Source organism: Octopus bimaculoides, chromosome 10 (assembly GCF_046866305.1).
Source record: "Octopus bimaculoides isolate indiv1 chromosome 10, ASM4686630v1, whole genome shotgun sequence".
NCBI classification, from domain to species: Eukaryota; Metazoa; Mollusca; class Cephalopoda; order Octopoda; family Octopodidae; genus Octopus; species Octopus bimaculoides.
Window position 1 is genome coordinate 54,402,904 of NC_142937.1, and position 27,643 is coordinate 54,430,546.

The 27,643-nt window shown below is 37.5% G+C and overlaps 1 protein-coding gene and 1 pseudogene across 25 annotated transcripts in view; both read left to right on the forward strand.

The window, feature by feature from the left end:
• The window catches only part of LOC106872761 (uncharacterized), a 417,879-nt gene that overhangs the window by 153,160 nt on the left and 237,076 nt on the right, over positions 1 to 27,643 (forward strand). Inside the window, exon 1 of one of the 25 annotated variants that reach the window (XM_089358673.1) lies at positions 13,595 to 13,966. The exons of the other annotated variants lie outside the window; for them this stretch is intronic. The gene's annotated coding sequence lies outside the window, so the exon portion shown is untranslated. Of the gene's footprint in view, positions 1 to 13,594; positions 13,967 to 27,643 lie in introns of those variants that run through there. 25 annotated transcript variants of the gene reach the window in all.
• LOC149133732 (uncharacterized) lies at positions 4,426 to 5,104 on the forward strand (annotated as a pseudogene).

Genomic DNA, 27,643 nt, shown 5'->3' on the forward strand with positions numbered 1-27,643 from the left:
ATTATTATTGTAGTTGTCGTCGTCATTATTATTATTGTTGTTGTTGCTGTTGTTAATAATCAAGGCAGCAAATTGGCAGAATTGTTAGCATATCTGACAAAATGTTTAGTGGCATTTCTCTTGACCATTTACATTCTGAGTTCAGATTCCTCTGAGGGCAAATTTGCTTTTCATCCTTTCAGGGTTGATAAAATAAAGTGCCATTCAAGTACTGAGGTTGTGCTGGCCTTGCGCCAAACTCTGAAATGATTCTTTCCTTCTTCCTCTTATTATTATTAATGCAGTATAACTACCACCTCCACCAATGATGATGATGATGCAGTATAACTTATCTAGTCTCACAGAAGCTACCCCCTATCCACCAATCCATAAAGAAAAAACAACAAAAAAGCAAAACATGGAATTTGAAACATTTGTTTTATCAAGCTGAAATGGAAAGAAAGAACTTGGTTTCCAGCTGACTGCAGTCATTTGCTGAAATAACTGATACCCTTTTTGAAGTCAGTGTTTGGTATTAGTGAAGGCTTCCTGTTGCATTAGCAGAGTTTGTAGTACCCACCACCCTACTCTGAAGAAAGTATAATTGCTAAGAACTATATACAATTCAGAATAACTCTATACAGACATTCATACATATATTGCTAATGTTACCTAGATTTTAAACAAATCACCTTAGTTTATGATAGCTGTCATCAATGCTTTTATTCTTAGCTAGTTGTTTTGGTGAAGAACAAAGAGATATCTCTCTCTCTCTCCTTTTGCCAGTATCCTTCAATGATTAATCTTCATTAATTGCTATTTTTTGTATTTGTGTTTCATTCTTGCCACAAGTTGTTCACTGAGAAATATAAATATTGTTTTTATTTACATTTTAGTCTTCCAAAATTTATAAATGCACCCAAAAATACCTGTGTGACTAAGTTATTAAAATAGTGGACAGCTGACCAGTTAAGGTCATTGACTGATTTAATTTCAAATATCTATAAAGCCAATTGCCAGGCAGTTTGATACCATTCTTGTCATTTATAGAGCTTCTGGGGGGCATTGGGTTCCAATAGTGGAAGGTTCAATCTTCTTAGTTATTTCTTGAAATTGAAGATGCCTCAATCCAAATACACCAACTGAATGGTGTAGGTCCAGGTTTGGTGTCCAGTAGGAGGTTAGTGAAGTTGTTCTCAATCAGAGCATTTGGGTTCCTGTTGTGGAAAAAGGCTTTTAAGTTGGGTCTGACAGAGGAAACATTCACTATTGCCATATATGTCAAATTTACTAGGTTCGTCTTGGAGGGATAAGATATAGGCTCCTGCTGCACAGAGCTTGTTTGGTATCTGTGAAGGTATACCTGTTGGGTTAATTAAAACATTGGATGTTGTGGACATTGTGGAAGTGTAACACTGATGGATAAGTAGCTAAAATTTAGAGGTGTTTTGGGGGGACCAGAAATTACTAAAGTCTGCTGTTGAAGTATGCCTGTCTCTTTGTCTGTGTTTTGGTACTGTTGCTTGCCTAATTTTATGTTCTGTAACTTAGCAGCGTGACAAATAGAGATCACAAAAATACCAGCCATGAAAATAAGTACTGGGTCAATAAGATTTATTAAAATCCTTCATGATGGTGCTCTAGCATAGTCACAATCTAATGATGGAAGTCTGGAAAGAAAAAGACAGGTTGGTTATAGGTTAAACATGTTTGAGCACAGATCTCTTTGATCATACTACTACTATATGGCTGATGACTTTGTTGGTTATGATGAGTGTTCAAGTTGATACAATCAACAAAGCAGCCTCTTTGTGAAATTAATGTGCAAGTGGCTGAGAACTCCACAGATATGTGTACCCCTAATGTAGTTCTGAGAGAGATTCAGTGTGACACACACTTTGACAAGGTTGGTCCTTTGAATTACAGGTACAACTCATTTTTGCCAGCTGAATGGACTGGAGCAACATGAAATAAAAAGTGTCTTGCTCAAGGACTCAATGCACCATCAAGAATCAAACTCATAACCTTATGATCCTGAGTCGAACACTCTATTCACTAAGCCTTTTGCCTTCACATATTTCTACATGATTCAAAGAGTATTAACTGTAGACAGTTTGTGTCAAGTTAAAATGCATGTACCAAAAATTCATATACAACTACTGAAATTTTCTGATTCTGCAATAAAGGGGTAAAAATATTTACACATACATGGTTCAAGAATGGTTGTGCTCTCTGAGAAAAAAAATTGTCATCAGCCTTGACCATTACAGTGTCAATAATTAGTTTAGCACATGTATCTCTAGGCTGGTATGAGGAGCTCCCAGCCCATGGTTCCATAGAGTTTGAATCTCTACCATCTTTACCTTATAAAATCTTGCGTCATCTTATCTCCAAACTTAATCAAATTATGTGAGGGTGGGGAGGAGGAGAAATTGGAGGAATTTTGAAATGGTGGTTGTTCGGCAGTGAAGCTGTGAATGAGTGTGTCTCAGGTGAAAGTTTGGAACAGTAAATGAAATATGAATCAGTGGCAGAAGTAAAAGGGTGGTTTTGATGAGTTTGGCCATAAATGAAACTGACAAAATATTTAAAGGGCATGCATGTGAACACACACACACATTAGGTTTTTTTTTTTTTTAAATTGGAAATATTTTCTAACATATTGAAGTTGAATTAAGGGTTGAGTTGAACAGCTGCAAATGTCACAAACTCTGGAATTTATCTAACTTCTTAGGTTTGTCATAACTCTGCTTTATCTTTTACATCTTTATAGGTATTATCTTATAATTATTATTGTTATTTACTATTTTACTGTATGACACTATACAATTGTCTGCGTTATTGGTGTTTTATGTGGTTATATTACTTGTTCATTGTTTTTTATGTCTGACATTGTTTTCATGTTTTATGGTAATTCAGTTTTGAATTGATAATCTAGAAGTTAAGATTTTAAAATGTTTATTTACTCATACAGTTTTTTATGTTTCTTTTATGAGTTTTAATTTCATTTCTAAATAGTGACTTTCTCCCAACATACAACACAACAGAAAACCTGCCACAAATTTCATATCTTCTCGGTTTCCAAAGAGTTGTTTTTGTTACAACAAAGTCATGCATTGTTTAGTGCTATCATTCTGTGCTGTTATTGAGTCTATCGAGTTTAGACTAAAACCAAATACAGAACAACCTCGGTTCTTGAATGTCTCACATGTCAAACAAATCTGTTTTTGAACAGAAAATTTGAGATGAGAATGCCTTGGTTATTGAACAAAATTTCAGTTCTCAAACAACATTGCTGAACTAAGCTGAACCGAATTAACCTGAACGGAATCATTTCTGTGTCAACTACTGTATTGTATACATTTCTGTGTTGTGCTGTGTTTTTCTTTTCCAATTTTATTGTACTGCGCCTTTTTTCTCTTCATTAGCCCTTAGTCGTGGCTCCAAAGAAAGCTAGCAGTGATACTGGCAAAGAAAAAAGAAATGTTGAGAGAAAAACAATTGAAGTGAAGAAAGAAATTATCACAAAACACAGAAATGATGTTTGAGTGTCAAATCTCACTGAGCAGTATGGTATGCCTAAACCGGCAATATCTACTATTCTAAAAAATAAAGAAGTGATAAAAGCAGCTGTTGCAAAAGGAGTGATTGTTATTAATAAACAAAGACCAAAGATACTTTTATAAATGAGAAACAGTTAGCAGGTGACAATGTCTGTGAAGCATTTATTTATGAGAAAGCATTAGAAATTTATAATGATCTAGTAAAGACAACCCCGGGTACAAGTGCTGAAAGTGATACTTTTGAATTCAAAGCTAGTAGAGGCTGGTTTGAGAAATTTAAGAACACAAGTGACACAGTGTAATTAGGCATGGAGAGGTGGCAAGTTCAAACAAGGAAGTGGCTGAGAAATTTTTGATTGAGTTTAGTGACTTGATAAAGAAAGGAGGTTATCTTCCCCAACAGATGTTTAAAGGGGATGAAACAGGGTCATTTTCGAAACGAATGCCAAATAGGAACTATATTACTAAGAAGGAAAAAAAGCATTGCCAGGGCACAAGCCAATAAAAGATAGACTCACTCTTTTGCTATGCAGCAACGCAAGTGGCAATTTGAAGGTCAAGCCATTGCTTGTTTACCATTCTAATAATCCAAGGGTTTTCAAAAGAAAAAAATGTTATGAAGAGTAAATTGCCTGTTATGGTGGCAGGCTAATATGAAGGAGTGGATTCATGAAGTTTTTGCTCCGAGTGTTAAAAAATATCTGCAAGAAAAAAACATGCCATAAATGCCTTCTCGTGTTAGACAATGCTCCCACTCACCTTCTAGGTTTGGAGGATGACTTAGTTGAAAACTTTGATTTTATTCAGGTCAAATACCTGCCACCTAACACAACTCTAATACAACCAATGGATCAACAGGTCATTGCAAACTAAGAAACTTTATACAAAAGCCCTGTTTTGAAAGTGTTTTCAAGTCACTAATGACACTCAGTTAATTCTCAGAGAATTTTGGAAAAATCATTTCAATATCCTGAATTGTGTTTATCTTATTGATAATGCATAGAACCAAGCGAGTTACAGAACCATGAATTCAGCATGGAGGAAACTTTGGCCAGACTGTGTACCATAATGAGACTTTGAGGGGTTTGAGACAGCTACAAGTACTGTTGTTGTGAAGGAAAATGCTATTATTGATGATATTGTCTCTGTGGGAAAAACTACGGGCTTAGATGTTGACAGTGAAGATATTGGAAGACCACCGTACTGAGCTTACCACCGAAGAGCTCATACACCTCCAAAATGAACAGCAAAAAACTTTGGCTCAGGAAACATCTTCCGGGGAAAAGGAAGGAAAGGAGGATGTTGCAACTTCTTTAATCAAAGAAATTTGTGCTAAATGGGTTGATGTGCAAAGTTTTGTGGGAAAATATCACCCTGATACAGTGGTAGCAAATAGAGCAGTAAACCTTTTCAATGATAATGTCTTGTCTCATTTTAGAAAAATTTTACAATGCAGGCAAAAACAACTAACATTGGACAGGTTTTTACTAAAAGAAAAAAGAAACCCCCAGAGAAAGATTTACCTGAACCAAAGAGACAGTGAAGGGAAACCCACCACCTGAAGACAGTTACCAGAAGTTATTATGGAAGGGGATTCCCCTTCTAAGAAATAACACACTTTTGCGTGTTAGTTACAGTTTGAATAAACGTTTTTCTACTAAAATACTTAGTGTAAGTGTGTAAATAAGCATTCATCTGGTGCTTGGAAATGAGTTAATCTCTTTTACATAAATTTTAATGGGAAAAAATGATTCAGTTCTCGAACAATTCAGTTTTAGAACAGACTTTCAGAACAAATTATGGTTGAGAACCTAGGTTCCTCTGTATTTTAGAAGGTTTTATTCAAACTCTTCTCTCTACTACTTCTTTAGACAGTGGTCAAATCAGTCTGTGATGTGTGGTGGTGACCACATATTATCTCATATTTTGGTCAAATGGTCTGTGAAGGTTATAAATGTAACACCCTCCTTTCTTCTGACTAAACTAACCAGTTAACAAAGCTGGCCTTCTTCAGTGTACAGGGGACATTCTTCAGTATGAAGATGAAACCTGGACTCTGAAAAGGAGCTTCAAGATTACCTTCAAGGTACCTACATCAGATTTTTAAGAAGGACACCAAACATCTCATAGCACAAACACAAAACTGAAAAGGAGATTTATAGACATATTCCACACATCACTACTATTGTTGCTCAATGTAGAGTAGGCATTACTGGTTACTCCTAATTATGCTGCACATTAAGCCATATCAGGTGTTGTATTTTAGATATTTACAAATGCAGGATGGAGGCCACTCAAGTACATTGATATTGGCAGGGGAAGGCATACAACATGAAATTGAAGATATACAAAATCAGTAGGGGTCAGAGATACCTGTAAGGTGAGAAATACATTGCAATTGCCGCTAATTGATGGAAAATAGATATTTTACTGTTGTCTACTTGATTGTAGTTTTCTTTTCATTCATTCATCACCTTTGGCAACATTGTTTTATTGTTTCTGGCTAAATTACTTCATAGCTTTTTGTTTTGTTCTTCATAATTGCGATGTTTAAAATTTGTTCCTACTTAGTTGAAGTTTTAGTTTCTTTGCAGCTACTCTAATGGATTATTTAACTCTATTTATATAACTCTATTTTGGATATTTTATTAACTGGTACAAGTTTTTAATGCTTTTTTTTAGTTTTATGACTTTTCCAACTGTAAATTTAAGTCTATAAAACTAGTTTAGGAGCAAGACTGGATTAAAACCCAAAGAAGCCCTAAGCACTTAAAAGATTTCGGTGCTTCATATATATGTGGTTCAAAATATAAACAATAATAAACCATAAAGTAAATTGTTACTTTACAAAATCAATAGTAAGATGGAAAATAATGTTTATTTTTGTATATTCATATTTGAAAAGTTTCCTCCAACTTTTTTTAATTGCAAAGTCTTTGATCAGATCCTCAAAATTAATCTTATGTAACACATCTGCTTCTATACTTAGAGATAGGGCATCCTGAATATTATTATAGCAAGTTTAAAGTGATTTCTTTTGTACTGGTGCACCCCCATCCTCCCCGCTTTAGGAGTGATGGCAGCTGTAGTGTTTCTGTACAAAATATTCTTTGATGAATTCCACGATTTCCATCAGCTCATTCCCAAACAGCAGCCATTCTCATTATAGGATTAAATCTTGGATATTCTGATATCAGTATGTACTCTCAGGCAAGGTAGAGGGCTCTCCTTCCTTTAGGGAAAATACTACCAGAGGTTAGTCATTAAGTTAGAAATAAAAATGGGGACTGATTCAGGCTAATTAACTGAGCATAACCATTCTATTTGACTTGTTTCATTAATGCCCTTGAGAAGGACATGAATTTCACTCAATCTCACTATGCCTATCACTGACACTTAACCAGGTCATCTCTCTCTCTCTTTTCTCTCTGCAAATTCAGTCTATTTCAGCACTTCTCAATGTGGATGGCACTGTCCCCTAGTGGTGGGGAACATTGGAAAATTTTATATGGGCACCAGGGAAAAAGGGGATACTAGGGAGTCATAGATGATTCTTTACAGTTTTTTAGTCTTTGACTTTGATTGAAATATTAATTTTCATTGCTTGTTAGTCATCATCACCAGCAACAATTACAATATTAGTAATAATGATGGACTTTGAAATATAAAATAAATAAATTAACATAAGCTGTGTTTATAAATAGTAAACAATATGCTTAAGTATAATTGTCAAAATTAGTTGGTATTTCCACACATACAATAAAGGTAGCCACTGCACTTCTAGTGTTAGGTCATATCTCAACTTGAAATGTGCAAATATATTGATATGTAAATGTTTGTTATTGATTCTAGTATAAACAGAATTTTAAACTTTCATATGGGCAGAGAAATTAATGTTTGTGGATAACATAGAAAATGGAATATAAGAATGTTTCAACTGGTTTCCATATGAAGCACAACAAATATATACCTGAGTTTGTTTGAAGTCACAAGCTAAAGTTTGGGGCTAGTAGTCACCTGTATCAAACTAGTACCAGAATCAAATTACCCCGGCCTAATAATATGTGTATATGTAATGACTAAAAAGAGTTTGAGAAGCATTAATCTATCTGAAAAATAGTAGGTGTAAAATATCTGTTAATCATCATCATCATCATCATCGTTTAACGTCCGCTTTCCATGCTAGCATGGGTTGGACGATTTGACTGAGGACTGGTGAAACCGGATGGCAACACCAGGCTCCAGTCTGATTTGGCAGAGTTTCTACAGCTGGATGCCCTTCCTAACGCCAACCACTCAGAGAGTGTAGTGGGTGCTTTTACGTGTCACCCGCACGAAAACGGCCACACTCGAAATGGTGTCTTTTATGTGCCACCCGCACAAGCCAGTCCAGGGGCACTGGCAACGATCTCGCTCGAAAATCCTACAGGAGCCAGTCAGGCGGTACTGGCAACGGCCACGCTCAAAATGGTGCATCTCATGTGCCACCCGCACAAGAACCAGTCCAGGGGCACTGGCAACGATCTTACTTGGCTTGCCGGGTCTTCTCACGCACAGCACATTTCCAAAGGTTTCGGTCAGTAGTCATCGCCTCGGTGAGGCCCAATGTACGAAGGACATGCCTCACCACCTCAGCCCAGGTCTTCCTGGGCCTACCTCTTCCACGGGTTCCCTCAACTGTTAGGGTGTGGCACTTTTTCACGCAGCTATCCTCCTCCATTCTCACCACATGTCCATACCAGCGCAATCGTCTCTCTTGCACGCCACAACTGATGCTTCTAATGTTCAGCTTTTCTCTCAAGATACTTACACTCTGACGGGTATTCACATTGACATTACACATCCAACGGAGCATACTGGCTTCATTCCTTGCGAGCTTACGTATGTCCTCAGCAGTTACAGCCCATGTTTCACTGCCATGTAGCATGGTTGTTCGTACGCATGCGTCATACAGTCTGCCTTTTACTCTGAGTGAGAGTCCCTTTGTCGCCAGCAGGGGTAAGAGCTCTCTAAACTTTGCCCAGGCTATTCTTATTCTAGCAGCTACACTTTCAGCGCACCCACCCCCACTACTAACTTGGTCGCCCAGATAGCGGAAGCTATCGACTACCTCTAGTTTTTCACCCTGGAATGAGATAGAAGTTGTTTCCTGTTTGTTTACAGTCTTTATTGCACCTGAACATCTGCCACAAACAAAAACTAACTTGCTAGTTAACCTGCCTTTGATGTTGCTGCACCTCTTATGTGTCCATAGCTTGCACCGGGTGCATCTTATAGAGTTACTACCTACTCCTTTTCTACATACTGAGCAGGGCCATCTACCTGAAGGGGTTTGTGTTTTATCTACCTTCCTACTTATTAGGATTTTGGTTTTAGCTAGGTTGACTCTAAGGCCCTTCAATTCTAGACCTTGCTTCCACACCTGAAACTTCTCCTCTAGTTCTGATAGTGACTCCGCAATTAGGGCAAGGTCATCAGCATAGAGGAGCTCCCAGGGGCAACCTGTCTTGAACTCCTCTGTGATTGCCTGGAGGACTATGATAAATAAGAGGGGGCTGAGGACGGAACCTTGGTGGACCCCTACCTCTACCCGGAATTCATTGCTGTACTCATTTCCAACCCTCACCTTACTGGCAGCATCTCTGTACATGGCTCGCACAGCTCTCACTAACCATTCTTCTATCCCAAGTTTCCTCATTGACCACCAGATAAGGGATCGGGGGACCCTGTCAAAGGCTTTCTCCATGTCAACGAAAGCCAGGTACAGAGGTTTATCCTTAGCTAGGTATTTCTCCTGCAACTGTCTCACTAGAAATAAGGCATCAGTAGTGCTTTTACCTGGCACGAACCCAAACTGCATCTCATCTAAATTGATTCGCTCCCTAATTAGTTGGGCTATGACCCTCTCTGTAACTTTCATAACCTGATCTTACAGCTTGATGCCTCTGTAATTATTTGTATCTAAAGCGTCACCTTTACCTTTGTAGCAGTTGACTATGATGCTGCTACACCAGTCATTGGGTATGACTCCTTCGTGTATCACCTGGTTCGTAATACGGGTGACTAGGCTATAGCCAACACTGCCAGATATTTTGAGCATCTCTGCAGTGATTCCTGATGGGCCGGGGGCTTTCCCGGTCTTCATACTCTTAATTGCTTTATCTACCCTGGTACTATCAACTCGGATAGCTGGTCCCTCTATTGGGTCGACATACGGCAGGCTCTCTTTCTCCCATTCATTCTCTTTATTAAGCAATCTATCGTAGTGGCATCTCCAGACCTCTTTCTTTGCATCCTCATTTAATGCAAGCGTACCATCATCCATGCGAACACATTTCTCTCCTACAACATCACTATTCTCTCTCCTACACTGTCTTGCAACACGAAATACCTCGAGTCTTTGGTCCTCACGGCGCAGAACATTGGCAAATCTTTCCTTATCTGCTTCCCCTCTGGCTAAATAAACCTGTCGCCTAGCCTCCCTTCTGGCACATTGGTACAATTCCCTGCTACCACCGTTCTTCCAGTCCTTCCAAGCCTGTTTCTTTTGTCTAATAGCCCTGTCTACCTCCTTGTTCCACCACCACGTTACTCTGGGTCGGGAGGGGACCTTACACCACCCACAAATTTGGTCGGTGGCTTTCAACAGGTTGTCCCGCAGAAATCTCCAATTGTCTTCCACGTTGTATGATGCTATATCCCCTTCTATTTCGTTAAATGCTTCAAGTAACTTGTCTCTAAGTCTCTGTCCGTTTGCAGGGTCTTTAAGCTTCCACACCCTTCTCCTCCAAGCCTGTCTAATTCTGGGCACCCATTTTGCCTTGATCCCAAAGTCGCTAACTACTAATCTATGTTGTGGGGTACATTCTTCGCCAGGGTAGGTTTTGGCATTTATAAGCCGCCCTCTTTCCCTATTTCTGGCGAGGATGTAGTCGATTTGGCTAGAGTGTCTGCCGGAGCGGTAGGTGACTAGGTGACTGGCAGGTTTCCTGAAGTTGGTATTGCAGACCATAAGATCGGTTGCATCACAGAACTCCAGCAGTCTGGTTCCCTCCTCGTTACGGGAACCGAAGCCATAGCCTCCATGTATGCCATGGAAGCCTCCAGCACGACGTCCGACATGACCGTTGAAGTCTCCAGCCACAAAGAGAAGGTCCCTGTCACTCGTCGACGAGGTAGTTTGCAAGAGGGTGTCATAGAATTGGTCTTTCAGACCATCTGGTAGCCCCGGTTGAGGTGCATAGGCTGAGATGACAGTAGCTAATCTATGATGAAGCACTAGTCTGATCTTAAGTACTCTGTCACTTACTCTAACGACCTCGATTACCTTATCCACCCATTTCTCCGCTAGAAGTATTCCTACGCCCCCGACCCCGTCAGTGTTCCCTGCCCAGAAAATCTTGTACCTGTGTTCTTTGCCTGTGAGGAACCTCGCAGAACCTCCTCTCCATCTTACTTCCTGGATGCAGCACATATCTACGCGTCTCCGTTCAAGCATCTCAACAATTTCACCAGATCTACCTTTCAGCGTACCGACGTTGAGAGTGCCAATCCTAACAGTATGGGTGTTGGGGGTGTGGGCCTGTAGCCTGGGAAGGGGAAAAGCAGTGTCGTGTACCTGAAAAGAAAACTTGCAATTGGAAGAATTCATAAGCAAAACAGTACCTACAACCTGCAAACATTTCTCAAACTTAATGCGCTACCCAAAGGTAGGGGAGAGGATGGTCAAGGCCACTAGATGGGTTCCGGGAGACAGCCGAGGATGACAGGATGACAGAGGAATGAACTTCCGGTGGAGGGGGTGGGACGGCGGGTTACCGTCAGCGAGTAGATAGGTCTCTTAATTGTAGATTTTAAATATTTGAGAGACAACAATGCATAAATCGTAATTTTTAAAAGAGCAATGAATTCTAGGTGAATAGAATATAACGTAGCATGAATTTAGGAAGCTTAGAAAATGAATAAGTATGAATTTAAGACAACAACTGAATTCAATTGAATTTCATGGAGAGAAACAAGATAAATAATAGAGGGCAGACTAAAGCGCGAAGGTATGAGATGTTTGAGGCCGTAAATAAATAAAAATCTCTATCTTATCTGCATCTTGGAGACTTCGTCGTAGTATGTCAGCGGAGAAGGGATTGAGATAATTTAGAATGGATTTCTCATTTATATATAGCCAGAACCTGAAGACCTTAAGGAAAAACTACGAGAGAGAGAGAGAGGATGGAGGGGTAGACAGAGGCATGGCGGGAGAAAAGATCATCATCATCATCATCATATATATATATATATATAAAGAGAGAGAGAGAGGGGGGACCAGTCAAGCAGCACATCACGCTGTAATTCTTGGGCTGAGAAATCAACACTTAAAAGCCATAATTTTAAGGAGCGATAAGAATTTTTGAATAAAGGAAAATGGGTAGGGGTGGGTAGGTACCGTCAGCGAGTAGATAGGGCTCTTAATTGTAGATTTTAAATATTTGAGAGACAACAATGCATAAATCGTAATTTTTAAAAGAGCAATGAATTCTAGGTGAATAGAATATAACGTAGCATGAATTTAGGAAGCTTAGAAAATGAATAAGTATGAATTTAAGACAACAACTGAATTCAATTGAATTTCATGGAGAGAAACAAGATAAATAATAGAGGGCAGACTAAAGCGCGAAGGTATGAGATGTTTGAGGCCGTAAATAAATAAAAATCTCTATCTTATCTGCATCTTGGAGACTTCGTCGTAGTATGTCAGCGGAGAAGGGATTGATAATATTTGTAGAATTAGTTATATTAAAGCAGAACAAGAAAGAATAAGGCAAAAAAAGTGCAGAAGAAGAAAAAAAAAAAATGAATGATATTACTCATTTAAAATTTTGGATAACACCAAAAATATTAGTACCATTAATTCAGAAAACATCATAGCTTTTAAATCCAACAAGCTTATTATATTTCTTTTCATATTAACTCTTTTCTACCATGAAGAGTCCTTAGTTATTTTCATGAATTCTCTATTTGCTACATAAAATCAGTTTTATTGGAATGGTTGTTTCTTTGTTGTCGTATCTCTGGTGAATTTTAATCGAATGTTTCAAAACTTGGTTTATAAAGCACTATTCTAAATTTCATTTTATGTTCATCTGTCAGAATTTTTCTGTGGGAATTACTAAAATTTCTTCTTCCTTTTTTCTTTAAAAAAATCTTGTAGCATGTATCTTCTTGTAAACATCATGTCAAAAATATTGCTAACCAATATTTATTTAAAATTTAGCTGTTTGATGGCATTATCTATTGAAGCAAATCATTAAGTTTGATATCTATAGGTTTATACTTAAGAATATATTCTGGGATTCTTGCACAGGTTCCTGCTTCCTGTGTTTTTCTTCTTTATTAATCACAATTTAAATGTATTTTCCTTGTATAATTTTCTAGATGAATTCTGAAGTTAGATGTATATATATTTATAGTGTGTGTGTGTATATGTGCGCATGCGCACACATACATCTCTATCTCTCTCTCTCTCTCCCTCCAGCCTGCTCTTGATGTTCACTTTTGGTTATGTAGGTGTTGATTAAAAAACTGTTTTACTACAAAGATAAAGTCCTCCCCAAGAGATGCTTAACCAACTTCTGTATGCTATGTATATATAAAAAAAAAAAACTATCATGAAAGATATAAACATGCACAAACATGTATACATGTGTGAAGGTGTGTATAAAGGGAGGTGTATGTGATTCCCATTTCTCTTTTTTTTGTTTATATTTTGAGATTTTATGTTTTTAAAGAATTATATTTTGTGTTTACTTGATAAAATTTATTATGAATTAATAATATTTTTATTCTCTCATTTTCTTTCATAAATTCTGTTTTTGGTTAAATTTCTCTATAGCTGTTTTTATTCTCCCTTTTGTTGGGAGTAAATTAAAGAATATTTTGTCTGTTTTAGCGATTGTGCATGACATTTTAAAAACTATTTCTCTGTTGCTACATTTTGAGTAAAAACCTATCCCCCCCCCTCTCTCTCTCTCACACACACGTACACACATGTAATGTTTAGATGTAATTACTGTTGAAGTGAAGATATTCTCACATCAGCGATACCAAGTGAAGAATGACGAGGAATACAGAATAATATTTACAGATTATTTACCAGCAGTAAGGCAGATAGCAGTTATTGTACATAGTTGACAATGACATTGTGTTGGTATGTTTGTCACTTCCAGCTTGTTGTATGTTCTAGTGGTAGAGAGAGAAAGAGTAATGATTGCACTCTGCTGACAGAGAGGAAGAAAGGATAAAAATGGCATTGTCCTATTTTGATTCTACAAACACAAAAGATTCCACCTTTGTTTGACAAGCAACAAGCAAGCAGATTCAATTTCAAATCTCAGGCAGGGCCAAGCAAGGTCTCTACATATTTATTGAAAGTAAGTTATAAAAATATATAAAACAATCATGAAGTTTTATGACACTAATTGTATTGTTGTTGTTGTTGATAGTTTGTGTAGAATTAATCCATTTCTTTATCTATCCAATGCATGACCCATAGGCATAATGGATTATATGGGTTTGTTGTATAGGAATTAGGATTAACATAAACTAATCTGATATTAACTTCATATCACTGAGATTGTCAGAAACCCCTGTTATCAGAAAGTTCACATTTAGATTGAAGCCTCAATCACAAACTTGGCATTACGTAAATGATAAATTTCTGCTGGTAAATATTTTTTAAAGATTTTATTCCAAAGAAATTAGAAAAGGAAAAAGAATACTTGAGTGAACCCTTCCAAATTCTTGGAAAATTAATTGGAACATGTAAAAATATGATCATGAAAGAGTTGAATTAGGAAACCAAAGTGTGGAATTGATAAGTATGTGAAACAAAAATCTTGAGATTTACCAGCTCAGAATGAATCTGTGAAACTGCTTCTTATATTCTGAAATGCAATGCTTTAAGCAGAAAACCCTAGTGACATACCCAGTACGTGATGATAATGGCATTTACTTATTGCGGAATCTGAGATGGTTAAAAGTAAGTTATACCAGCAGGAAAGGGAGAAACATATGTGAAAGATAGTTTATCAAAAGTAAAAGCATCATCTAGAAATAGAATTATATTTTTATCATAGCTGACTATTGAAGGTTTGGTGACAGTTAACTAGAAGTGTTAGGAGGTTGATGACAGCAGGCTGTAAGTGAGGTAGGAGTGTCTACTTCTGGGTGATGACAGATGCTAGGTTATAGTGACATTTGGCTGGAAGTCTAATGGTGTGGAGGTGTAATCAGGCCTAAAGTTTAAGATGGGATAATAGAGGTCAACTTGTTACTTTGGCAGTTGAAAAAGTGTTTCAGGATATTATGACAATATAGTTATTATTACTCAATAAGGTCAAGGAAGTTGTACCATCTAAGTTTGGAGAATATCATCAATAAAGAGTCAATACTTATATTTATATTGTTCAATGTTGTGATCAACACAATTTAAAATCTCAATCAGTTAAGATCTGTAGTTTCTACACTATACTTCAAACTGAACATCAAGTATTTCAAATAACCAGGAGAGTAGATTTGCTGTAAAGATTTTATGTTATGATTAATGACATGCACTATATACTTGGTCTTTATTTCAGCTTTATTATTATTATTATTTTAGTGTCCTTTGTCTGAAATCTTTCATCACACATCCTGTGACCGCATGCAGAATGGAGAGTTGCTGAAAAGGTCACAAGATGTGTGATGAAAGATTTTAGACAAGGACACTAAAATAAGAATAATAATAAAGCTGAAATAAAGACCAAGTATATAGTGCATGTAGTTAATTGGCAAAAATATGACAGTATTTGTTTCAACACACAATTTCACATCAGGAATGTTGCAAAACAAATGCATAAACATAAAAAGATTTTATGATATCAGCTAAGAACTGTAATCAAATGTTATATTATACATTTTTATTACATTTCTGAAGGACTATTTTCTATCTGTTCTGGAAATATTATACACTTTTAGCATTATATTTCCAGAAGGGTTAGAAGATAGTCCTTCAAGAAATGTAATAAAAGTGTATATTATTTCTGTCAAAGTAAAAACCAAATTATCTATATACTACTAAAACTCCCTGATTGCTTGCTTACTTGCTTGTCATTTAATACAGCCAAACTGATACATAATGGGAAAATACTATGAATTAAGGTACCCAGAAATGTGAATGCAAATGGAATAAAACAAGTCTCCTGAGATATGGAGTGGTTTTGGAGTATTCATAAATACCCAAAATGGTGCATAATGGTTAAATACTCCGAAAATAACATAACCCTGAAAAGGAAGAAACTGTAACCTTTTGATTAGAGGCATGATCAATGTCTTCTGTATTTTGAAAACAAACTTCACAACCTGGGCATAAGTCTTAGTGACTTTAAATTGCCAACAAAAAAATGAGTTGTTTTTACAGTAAATGTTTCTATTTTCACTTTTGTTAAACACAGTATTTTACTCATTTAGAAATAATTTTAAGAAAGTCATGGAGAGGATCATAGCTCAACTAATTAGGGAGAGAGTCAGTCTAGATGAGATCCAGTTTGGGTTTCTGCCAGGAAAAAGCACCATTGATGCTATATTTCTGGTAAGACAGCTGCAGGAGAAATACCTAGCCAAGGATAAACCTCTGTACCTGGCTTTCGTTGACATGGAGAAAGCCTTTGACAGGGTCCTCCGTTCCCTTATCTCGTGGTCAATGAGGAAACTAGGGATAAATGAATGGTTAGTGAGAGCTGTACGAGCCATGTACAGGGACGCTGTCAGTAAGGTGAGGGTTGGCAACGAGTACCTCCGGGTAGAGGTAGGGGTCCACCAAGGTTCTGTCTTCAGCCCCCTCCTATTTATCATAGTCCTCCAGGCTATAACAGAGGAATTCAAGACAGGTTGCCCCTGGGAGCTCCTCTATGCTGATGACCTTGCATTAATTGCAGAGTCACTATCAGAACTAGAGGAGAAGTTCCAGGTGTGGAAGCAAAGACTAGAATCGAAGGGCCTTAGAGTCAACTTAGCTAAAACCAAAGTCCTAATAAGTAGGAAGGTAGACAAAACACAAATCCCTTCAGGTAGATGGCCCTGCTCGATCTGTAGAAAAGGCGTAGGTAGAGACTCTATAAGATGTATCCAGTGCAAGCTATGGACACATAAGAGGTGCAGCAATATCAAAGGAAGGTTAACTAGGAAGATAATGTACAGAAAACAACTTCTGCCACATTCCAGGGAGAAAAACTAGAAGTAGTTGATAGCTTCCGCTATCTGGGTGACCAAGTTAGTAGCGGGGGGAGGGTGCGCTGAAAGTGTAGCTGCTAGAATGAGAATAGCCTGGGCAAAGTTCAGAGAGCTCTTACCTCTGCTGGTGACAAAGTGCCTCTCACTCAGAGTAAAAGGCAGACTGTATGACGCATGTGTACGAACAGCCAGGCTACATGGCAGTGAAACATGGGCCGTGACTGCTGAGGACATGCATTAGCTTGCAAGGAATGAAGCCAGTATGCTCCGATGGATGTGTAATGTCAGTGTCCATACTCGACAGAGTGTATGTACCTTGAGATAAAAGTTGGACCTAAGAAGCATCAGTTGTGGTGTGCAAGAGAGGCAATTGCGCTGGTATGGTGTGGCGAGAATGGATGAGGATAGCTGTGTGAGAAAGTGCCACACCGTAGCGGTTGAGGGAACCTGTGGAAAAGGTAGACCCAGGAAGACCTGGGATGAGGTGGTGAAGCACGACTTTCGAACATTAGGCTTCACCAAGGCAATGACTTGTGACCGAAACCCTTGGAAATATGCAGTGCATGAGAAGACCCAACAAGCCAAGTGAGACCATAATCCGAGGCCTCTGCCAGGGGTGTAGCCAGCCCACTTATGTGTACCTTTCCCTCATCGGACACTAAACTCTGTTTGCGAAGACCTGTTGGGGCAAGTGAAATCGAAATCGGGATTGAACCAAATTCGATGACTGGCACCTGTGCCAGTGGAGCGCTAAGAGCACCGTCCGAGCATGATCATTGCCAGAGCAGCTGTCTGGCTTCCGTGCCAGTGGCACGTAAATAGCACCATTTGAGCGTGATTGTTACCAGCGTCACCTTACTGGCATGTGAAAAAACATTCAAGCGAGGTCGTTGCCAGTGCCGCTGGACTGGCTCCTGTGCAGGTGGCATGTAAAAAACACCATTTTGAGCATGGCCGTTGCCAGTACCGCGTGACTGGCCCTCGTGCTGCTGGCACGTAAAAGCACCCACTACTCTCTCGGAGTGGTTGGCATTAGGAAGGGCATCCAGCTGTAGAAACTCTGCTAGATCAGATTAGAGCCTGGTGCAGCCTTTTGGTTCGCAAGTCCTCAGTCAAATCGTCCAACCCATGCTAGCATGGAAGGCGGATGTTAAATGATGATGAATGTGATTTCAAAAATACAAGTTGTTTGTACAGTAGGCATTTATATCTTAGTTTTCTTTAAATAGACAATATTGTAATTTTTAAAAAAAATTATTTTCAAGGGTAAATATTTTGTGAAGGACCTGTTTGTAATTGGGTGTGAATTTTTTTTTCCACAGGTTTTCTCGAGTGCATTAAATGTATCTGACCTCCAAACCTGCCACAAGCCACTTTTTTTCCCAGAAAAGAAAAGGGTGGAGGAATGGTGGGGACCTCAGAGTTTTCCAGGAAACTCTGAGTTTCCCACCAACAGTTTTGTTTCACGATTTATTTTTCTTTTCCAGGTTATTTCATATGCTTTCAAAGAATGTAACATTGAAATCATGCATAAACTGCACCTTTCCTCAGAAAAGGAAAGATTTGGCTGCTATTTCTAGCATGCCCTGCTGCCATGTAACTGTTATTTGCATTAAATAGCTGTTATGTGGTAGCAAGGCATACTAGAAATAACAGCCAAATCTTTCCTTTTCTGAGGAAAGGAGCAGTTTATGCATAATTTTGATGTCACATTCGTTGAAAGCATGTGAAATAACCTGGGGGAAAAAAAACTCACAAAACAAAACTCTGTTGGTTGGAAACTCCAAGATCCCCACCATACTTCCACCCCTTTTTTGGAAAAAGAGTTGCTTGTGGCAGGTTTGGAGGTCGGTTACATTGAATGCACTCAAAAAAACCTGTGGAAAAAACTTGTTTCACACTGAGGTATGAACAGGTATTTATGAAATATTTACCCAAGATGGGGACAGGCATGCGAATGGAAGGATCAATGAGATGGATAAAGCAAGGGCTGAGCATCTGACGGAACAGAGGGAAAGAGACAGAAGCAGGAGATATCAGAAATCAGACACTCCGAGAGCTGAGCATTGAGCAAAACAGAGGCGAAGAGACAAAAGCAGGAGACATCATGAATCGGATGCTCATGTGAATACAAATGGAATAAAACAAGTTTCATGTAAATCAGACCACAGGTTACCGAGATACATGATGAGGAAAATGTTTTGAAAGTAAGGTACCATTCAAATGTGAATACAAACAGAATAACACAAGTTTTGCGTAAATCAGACCACAGAGTCCTGAGAACGCAGTTTTTTTGGATACCTTGAACTATTGGTGACACAATGGGTCACCAATGGGTCATGGGTAATCTAGTAGTTTACTAAATCTGTTGGAAAACTGAGATAAAAATAAGCAATATCATCAGTTTTGAAGCAGCAGATATCAGTTCCAACTTAACAAAAAGTTGTCATCTCATCAGCAATTAATTTTTCTTTCTAGTTTCTAACTAATTTTTTAAATTTTTGTTTTAATCTATGTAACTTGCTGGTAGAAATTCAGATTTCTCTCATTATTTTGTGATTGTTAAATAATTACATGCTACCAATTATGAAACACTGCAACTATTTTAACATGTGCAGTCAACCATGCTGTAGACCTCTACTGCTGAAAGAATTTTACCATCTTCTGACAAATCTCTTTGTTCCTCCTTAATTTTTAAAAATAATTTTCTGAAAATGATAAACTTGAAAGGTATTGAGAAAAATTGTGGCGAAACACGCACGCACGCACGCACGCACGCACGCACGCACGCACGCACGCTATACTAATTCCTTCCTTTCCTCAGTCCCTTCTATATTCTTGTTCCCTCAACACTGTTACTTTCCCTACCACCTTTCTCCTTCACAACTATAAATCTCTTCCTCTCATCATACTCCACACTCTCTCATCACCATACCTAATATCTCTTTATCTCTGTCTCTGTCTGTCTTTCTCTGATTCTGCTTTAATTAAATGAGCCCCTTTAGTTTTGCATTGGGATTGTTACGTTGATTAGAAGGTATTTTTTTCTTGGTCATCCCTGACAACAATATCTGACCTTGGTTCCCCTATCTGTGTGTATTGGCATATCCCAGAGTATGATTTGATTTGTCATTTTCTGAAATCTTTTTTATGTTATATCATTACTTTTCAGTTGACATTCCATAGTGCTGGCACAACTGCCAGTGTATATAAGTCCCAATTCTGTGTCATGTCTATGGATATATTCTTTCTTGGTTAAGACCGCGCAGCCAGAGACAATATGACTTATTGTTTCCTCTCCATTCCCACATATTCTACAGTTACTTTTGCATTCTGCTTCATTATATGATTTGGTGGGGAGGCTCTGATCTTTGGGTTAATTTGTTATTCTCTGATACCTTTTCTATGTTTATATGAACTTGTGTCTTGATATTCCATAATGATGACGTAACTGTCAGTGTATGAAAGTTTCAACTTAGTCATATCTGTAGATCCGTTCCCTCTTGGTTAGGACTGGACACCCTGAGAGAGACAAAGTAGTACATGATTTCTTCCCAATCTCCACATATTTTGTAATGAATATATTTTGCTTCATGAAATACCTTTTATAGTTTCTGATGTGAAGGCTTTCATCCTTTGTTTCAGTAAAAATCCTTTAGTCCTGCCTTTGCTCAGCAATTCCTATGATTTTTCTTAATTTATTTCAAGCCTTTTGATATTATTTGTTGTTGAAAGCCTTGAAAGGAGGAAGTTAATAACCATTTCAAAATGATGGTCTTGCAGATGAAATCCTGCAGATTGAGGTGCATAGAAGTAAGCACTTCATTGTGTGTAGACTCATCCAAACAATGGAAGTTGAGAAAAAGCAGATGTTTAACTGATTATTAGAATGATTATAAAAGTATGTGTTATTTTTAAATCTATGTATATTGTGTTAGCTATTGCAACTGTATTGTGTCTCGAGGCAAGATGTGTCTGTTTTTTGCTTCAGCTTTGCTTGCTAAAAATAGTTGCCACTCCCACTTTACGGTTGCATGATTAACAGCAAGAGCACAAAGAGATGGTGGTGGGAAAGCACATCAAAACAAACCTCTCAATTCTCCTCATGCAACAAAATGTTTAAACCTCTCAGATATGGAGAGAGGAAAATACAAAGTGTGGAGAAAATGCTCATCATCATTTTTATCATTGTCATTGTCATTTCAATAGCTGCATTTCAACAGCTTCATTCGGGCTGCCATTGAGCACATTAACAATTTGCATGGGCACATACATTCAAATGCACCCAATGTCTGTAATTATGAGTCTTTCTGTATAGTTTTTGTGTGTACTGAAGTGGTGCTCCATCATGGCCTTATTCATGATGAGTAAAACAAACTAAATAACATTGTCTGTAATTTGTCTTCTTTATAGTTACTGACACTGCTGATTCTTCTTTAAGATGTCTTAACAACACCTTACCATCACTAAAGAAATCTAAAATGGACTCTTGGTGTAAAATATGGAGTCTTTGAGATTCTGTAAAAATTCCTTTGCTTCTAGCTTATCTTCAGCTTCTCACTTCACACACACTATATATTTGGCTTTCATTCCAAGTGGGCTTCAGCTTATTTTAAAAAATTTTTTTTTTTTGTAATCATATTCTTCTTTGGGTGTATAATTAACAAACTGTCAACTGCAAACCTGTTGTCCTGTCAGATTCTATCAAAATTTTACATTTGAAAGATTTTCAAGGATTCTTCTGCTGCTGCAGTGATGATTTACAGGAATTTATGGCTAAAACTTAAACTACTTCTGAAGTCATAATACAGTAAAATGAGAAGACTATTGTGATACAGTAATGATTTCTTTTGCTTGTTACACATCTGGTTTTGCCAGTAATTGATCAAGGACAATTGCTGATGGAAGTGATCCCTGTAGGATTTAGACTATCACAACACTGAGGCATTGAATTAGTTGTCTTGGTTTGCTCTCCATATCTCCTGAAACATGATATAGTAACATTCAGTACAGCATTTTGATTTAGCTAAATGTTGTTCATGCATGCTGTCTACCTTTCAATGTTAGTTGTAAGTTTGTTCCACAAGTGTACAATTATTCAGCTAAAGGAATGGGCTCACAATCTCAGTAACATTCTGTCAATGTTAAACATTACCTTGTGGTGTAGTTAGTATACTTAAGTACATGTGATATGTTGAAATTGAGCATGGCTATGTGGTTAAGAAGTTTGATTTGCAACTATGTTGTTTTGAGTTCAATCCTGTTACATGGAATGTTGAATGTCTTCTGCTGTATTCTTTCATAGACAAAACTATGTGAAAACCTATAAGGGAAGCAATCTGGTTCTTGGTTTATATTTTTAATTCATAACCAAGTTTAACACCACCGCCTGGTCCTTGAGTACCTTTTAGCAGAGTCCACTCTTTTGTTACTCACTTTAACACGACTTGGGTAACTTTAGCAAGCACAGACATGTAAAGGCATGTGGCCTAGTTGTTAAGGTGTTGGGCTGACAATCATGTGGTCATGGATTCTGCTCATGGCCCAGGCAGTGTGTCATGTTCTTGAGTAAGGCACTTCATTTGCTGTTGCCTCAGTTTACTCAGCCTTGTTCTGGTGCTGCTTTCTTCAGCAACACCAGAACAAGCTGTCACATCATGGATATTACACTTGGCCAAGGGTGAGACAATGAAGAGAGTGCCTATGTCTCCCTACCATCACCATCAGGTAGCCACCAAAAAACAAGCAAAACTGGGTTACAAGCTATCAGTCATACTTGTTGGCAAGTAATGGCTACACTTGCTTATATATTTGTGTGTGTACCTAACACATTGAGTTGTAATTAGTTATCTGTAATAATGTCAAGTGTGTAACAATTTATAAGTTATATAAGTGGATGTGATAACAGTTGTAAATGTATGGAAGCTGTGTATTAAATGTTTGTGTGCGCACGAGTGCTGAAAGAAGCATTCTGTGGCTATAAAATTAGGTACATAGTTTTAAAGACTCTCTCCTCTGTAAGTATATTTCATAATATACATACAGCTTGCTGACAAATAAGCTTAATTTCTTAAGAATTATCACAAGTTCTGCAGTTTCATATTGTCGATTAGGTTTTTTTGTTTTGTTTTGTTTTTGATGTTATTAGGGCAGAACAACACGATAGCATAAAACCTGGCACCACAAGAGTTTGGCAAAGTTTCAAATACCATTTCACTTATTCTTTTTTCCTTCTAGTTTTTATCAGACTAGTATTTTTTTCTCCCTAGTTTCTAAAGATAAATATCTTGTAGTAGCTTCTTGTCCATTACACACACACACACACAGATGCGCCCCCCCCACTCTCTCTCTCTTCTACAGCTGCCCACTCTTACACTATTCTCTTCTATTGTATACATGTAACGTTGTTATGAAATCCTTTTTCTTCTTTATCTGATTTATTAAAAACATTTCTGGGGTTTTTTTTGTTATTTTTTTTTTATTTCTTCCTGTCTTAAGTATTCACAAACTCCATCATGCAAACTTCACCATTTTAGTTTCTTGCTTATGAAGATGTTTTCATAACCATTTACTGTTTATTTTTGCTGTAAGAGCTTGGGCAAGAATTGGTAATGATTTTTATTTCCCCCTACTCCATTTTACTCTGTTTTTAGACAATTCAACAATTATATATTTTTTCTTTCGATGGTAATTTCACTAAGAATCCATTCTCCCACTGAAGTAAAATTTAAATTCTCACCAAAATACAGAACTGAGAACAATCCATCCTTAGTTATCACCTAATTATTAATTATCAATAATATTAATACGCTAACTTTTTGCTTTTGTATGTACCTGTTGTGTATGTCACACTTACTTCAAAGAAGTGGCAAAGCGAGAGAGAGGACAAAGAGGAAGAAAGAGAGTGAGAGGGAAAGAGAGAGTGAGAGAGTGAAAGAGACAGTGAGTGGTGACGGCGTTCATTTTGTGTTTTTAAATGTTTACCACATTGCAAGAGAAGTAGATGGGAGAGAAGAGGGACACAAAGGAAGTGTAAGAGAAAGAGAGGAAGTGAGAGAGAGAGTAGATGCATAAATCTAAAGAAAAGTTCATAGATACATAGACACAGCAAATATTAGCTGTCAGTTTTACTTTTCATTACCACATGAGGAGAAAATTAACTCACAAATGGCTGAGTACTCCACAAACATGCATAATATTGACGTAGTTCTCAAGGAGATTCAGCCTCACACAGAGGCTAGCCCCTTTGAATTACAGCTACAACTTGAGACATATATATATGAATGTATTTGTGTGTGTGTATAGTTTAGGTTAGTGAAAGCATGTTTGCAATAATAAGTGTCACATGGTGGATTTAAACGCAATTACCAAGTTTTCATTCATAAATCCATTTATTATTTCGTTTTCTTGCATTTCAATTTGTACATTTCTACCCAGAAATTTTCAACAACTGCACACCAGAAGAAATGGAGAAACGAGTAATTTTATCTTCTAAAAATTCTGACTGTCTTGCAATAAATGAAAAAGTTCTTAATATTATACTAGAGGCACTTAAAACATACTTAAGCACAGATTCAGTGTCCTACATTAATGAAGAGGAGATTCAGAACTATCCATTTGAATTCATAAATTCACTCACTCCATCCGGAAGCCTCCTCCGGTATGCCCTACTTAAAAGTAGGGGCTATTGTAATGCTGCTAAGAAATTATGTAATGTAACTCGCATGAAAGTGCAAAGACTTCATGAATATTGTGTAGAGGCAGCATTGGTAACAGGCTCCAACAAAAGTCATACAGTTCTAATTCTTAGAATTAAACTCAGCCCAAGTGATGCAAATATTCCATTCACACTAAACAGACTTCAGTTTCCACTTCGATTTGCATATTCAATGACAATTAATAAGGCTCAAGGGCAAACATTTGAAAAAAGTTGGAATACATTTGCCTCAACAAGTATTTTCACATGGCCAATTATATGTCGCACTTTCAAGAGCACGAGCTATGAACAATATCAAAGTAAGAGTTATGACACTCAATTGGGGTAACAGACAAGGTTAAAAAAGGTGTGACATACTCACAAAATATTGTCTACCATGAAGTACTGTGAGGAAGACCACCGCACCAACTAGCATCACCACCACACCAGCCGCTCCATCATTGCGCATCCACATTACACCCTTAAGATCGGGGAACCAGTTAGGGGCTCACTGGATCTCTCTCGGCATACCAGGAAACCACAAAATTTCACCAGCCAGCTTCACCACTACCTCCAAGCCCATCATATATATATATATATATATATATGTATGTATGTATGTATGTATGTATGTATGTATGTATGTATGTATGTATGTATGTATGTATGTGTGTGTGTATGTCTGTATGTATGTATGTATGTGTGTGTGTTTGTGTTTGTCCCACCATTGCTTGACAGCCGATGTTGGTGCGTTTGCGTCCCTGTTATTTAGCTGTTCAGCAGAAGAGACTGATAGAATAAGCACCAGGCTTACAGGGAATAAGTACAGGGGTCAATTTCTTAGACTAACAAATGATTGAAACAAGTAAAAGAATATCAGAAAAACGTTCTGTACCACTAAACCAAGAAGGTTCTTTGAATATGTATGATGTATTTTAAGGTTAAATAGTAATTCCGTTTACGTTTGTGTAACTGAGATATTTTGGTTGGATTATATAGTCATTGATGTTACATTACTTTCGTATTCTGTAACTGTCACAATATACTTTTCTAGGCCTGAAATTTTTGTGGGGAGGGGAGGTGGCAGTTGATTAGATCAAACCCCAGTACACAACTGGCACTTAATTTACCGACCCCAAAAGAATGAAAATACAAGGTCGACCTTGGCAGAATTTGAACTCAGAACGTAAAGACAGACAGTCATAATATACAAACATTTCTCATGGTACCAGTACACTGTTTACAGATGCTTACATTTTTTATGTTTCCTCGTGAATTTTTCATGGGTCTAGCTAGTTATTATTATTATTATTGGGAATTTATGGTGTTCCAGTCGGTTTAAAAACATGTTGCACTCATTTAAATGTAGATTGATCTGTTGTTTCTTGCATCTCCCCCTCCCCCAATACTACTTTCTGGCATCTCTCTGAGTAGCTAAGGAGCTTCTTTGTAGCTGTTTCTTCAGTATTAATGAGAACAAAGAAAGACAAACCAATGATGGCGAAGTCTTGGCCTTGAGTGCTGAAGTGAAAGTCATACAGTTCCTGTGCAATATGAAACAAGAGGACAATGTGTGTGAGTTGCTGCATGACAAGATATAAAATGGAGGAGGGGGAGATGATTAGAATATCTGATGAACAAAACTGGATGGAATTTAAATTGTTAGTCATGTTATTTCTGATGGGTTAATCAAGTGAGTAGGAAATTTGAGTGTTTGGTTACCCAGCATTTGAATTTAACCACATACTGGTACTACACTTGATATGTTTAATAATAGTCGTTGTTGTCATTGTCTTCTTCTTCCACTAGCTGGCAGCCAGGGGCGAGGCTGTCATCTCAACCAATATGCTACTATGGGTGCTGCTGGATGATGGATTCTGGTGAGGATGTTATTCTACACTTCTTTATCCATGAAGCTGGCCTTAGTATGCTCAAGGTCGAAGTGCTGCAACTTCAGGTCTTCCTCAATTTATTTTGTCCATGGGACAATGTTGGCATTAGATTTGAGTTCTTAACAACCTTCAGGAAGTAGTTTTATCTTTTTTACTCAGATGTTTAGCTTATTGGTTCCATAGTAGCCAGTACTGGTGTAAGTATTGGTGTACAGACAGATGTATCTAGGAAGAGTATACAAGACAAAGATCAGCCACTGACAGCAAAGGGGTATAGGTATAATAGATGGTTCAACAACATCTAGGCTTCAGGTGTCCTCTACTTGAGTTTTTGACTCAATTCTCTGACTGTTTGATACACTGGAGATCAACTACAAAATTACTGGTACATTCCACAGGGTGAGTTAAAATCCCTCCACCTCCAGTATTTTGTAGGAAACTATTGATTACTTTAATAAATCATCGTATGCATGAAACAACATACATATTCATTCTTAATGTTCCAACAGATTTGAGCATGCATACCCTAATCACTGTTACACATTTCACAACTTCAGCAATATTATTCTGCATATCATAAACTATTTTAAATGACATGCTACAACTGGAAGATATGGTCTGCAGCTAAGGTGACAAAATTTGTTTTGGCTTTTGAGCTTATGACTAACATAGTATTTGAGACTTGAATGTGTTACAAGTTTGAAATTACTATTTGTATAGTCTTTGAGGCGTGTATGGTTGTAAAACATGAGATTTATCATGATTGAAGAAGACTAAGTTGAGCTTGGTTCACTGGAGAAAACTAAGTTGAGCTTGGTTCACCTGATGGTCAGTATAGTGTTTTCTTTGTTATTATTATCATCACTCACACCCTGGTATGTTCTTAATGTGGTTTGATTAGTTAATTTACTGTTGAAATAATACATCACTAGAATCTCTGATAGTTTTACATGTTCATTATTATTTTTTCTTTTATAATTGCCTAATTATCATAGTCAAATGTTTTTGTTTTTTCCTAATTTACAGGCAGATATTTTTTATTTATTTATTACTTATTGTTTCTGGTTTTATTTTTATAGTAAGGAATACAAAGTCACAGGAGGTTTCTCTCCCCACCCTCTCTCTCAAATGACAGATGAGATCTTTAGTGCCAAACTGGATTTTGTTTGAAATATGACTATTTCTTTATCAACTAAACCAAATTGTTGGTGATATGTCCTTCATGCCACATAACTTTCTACTGTGCCTAA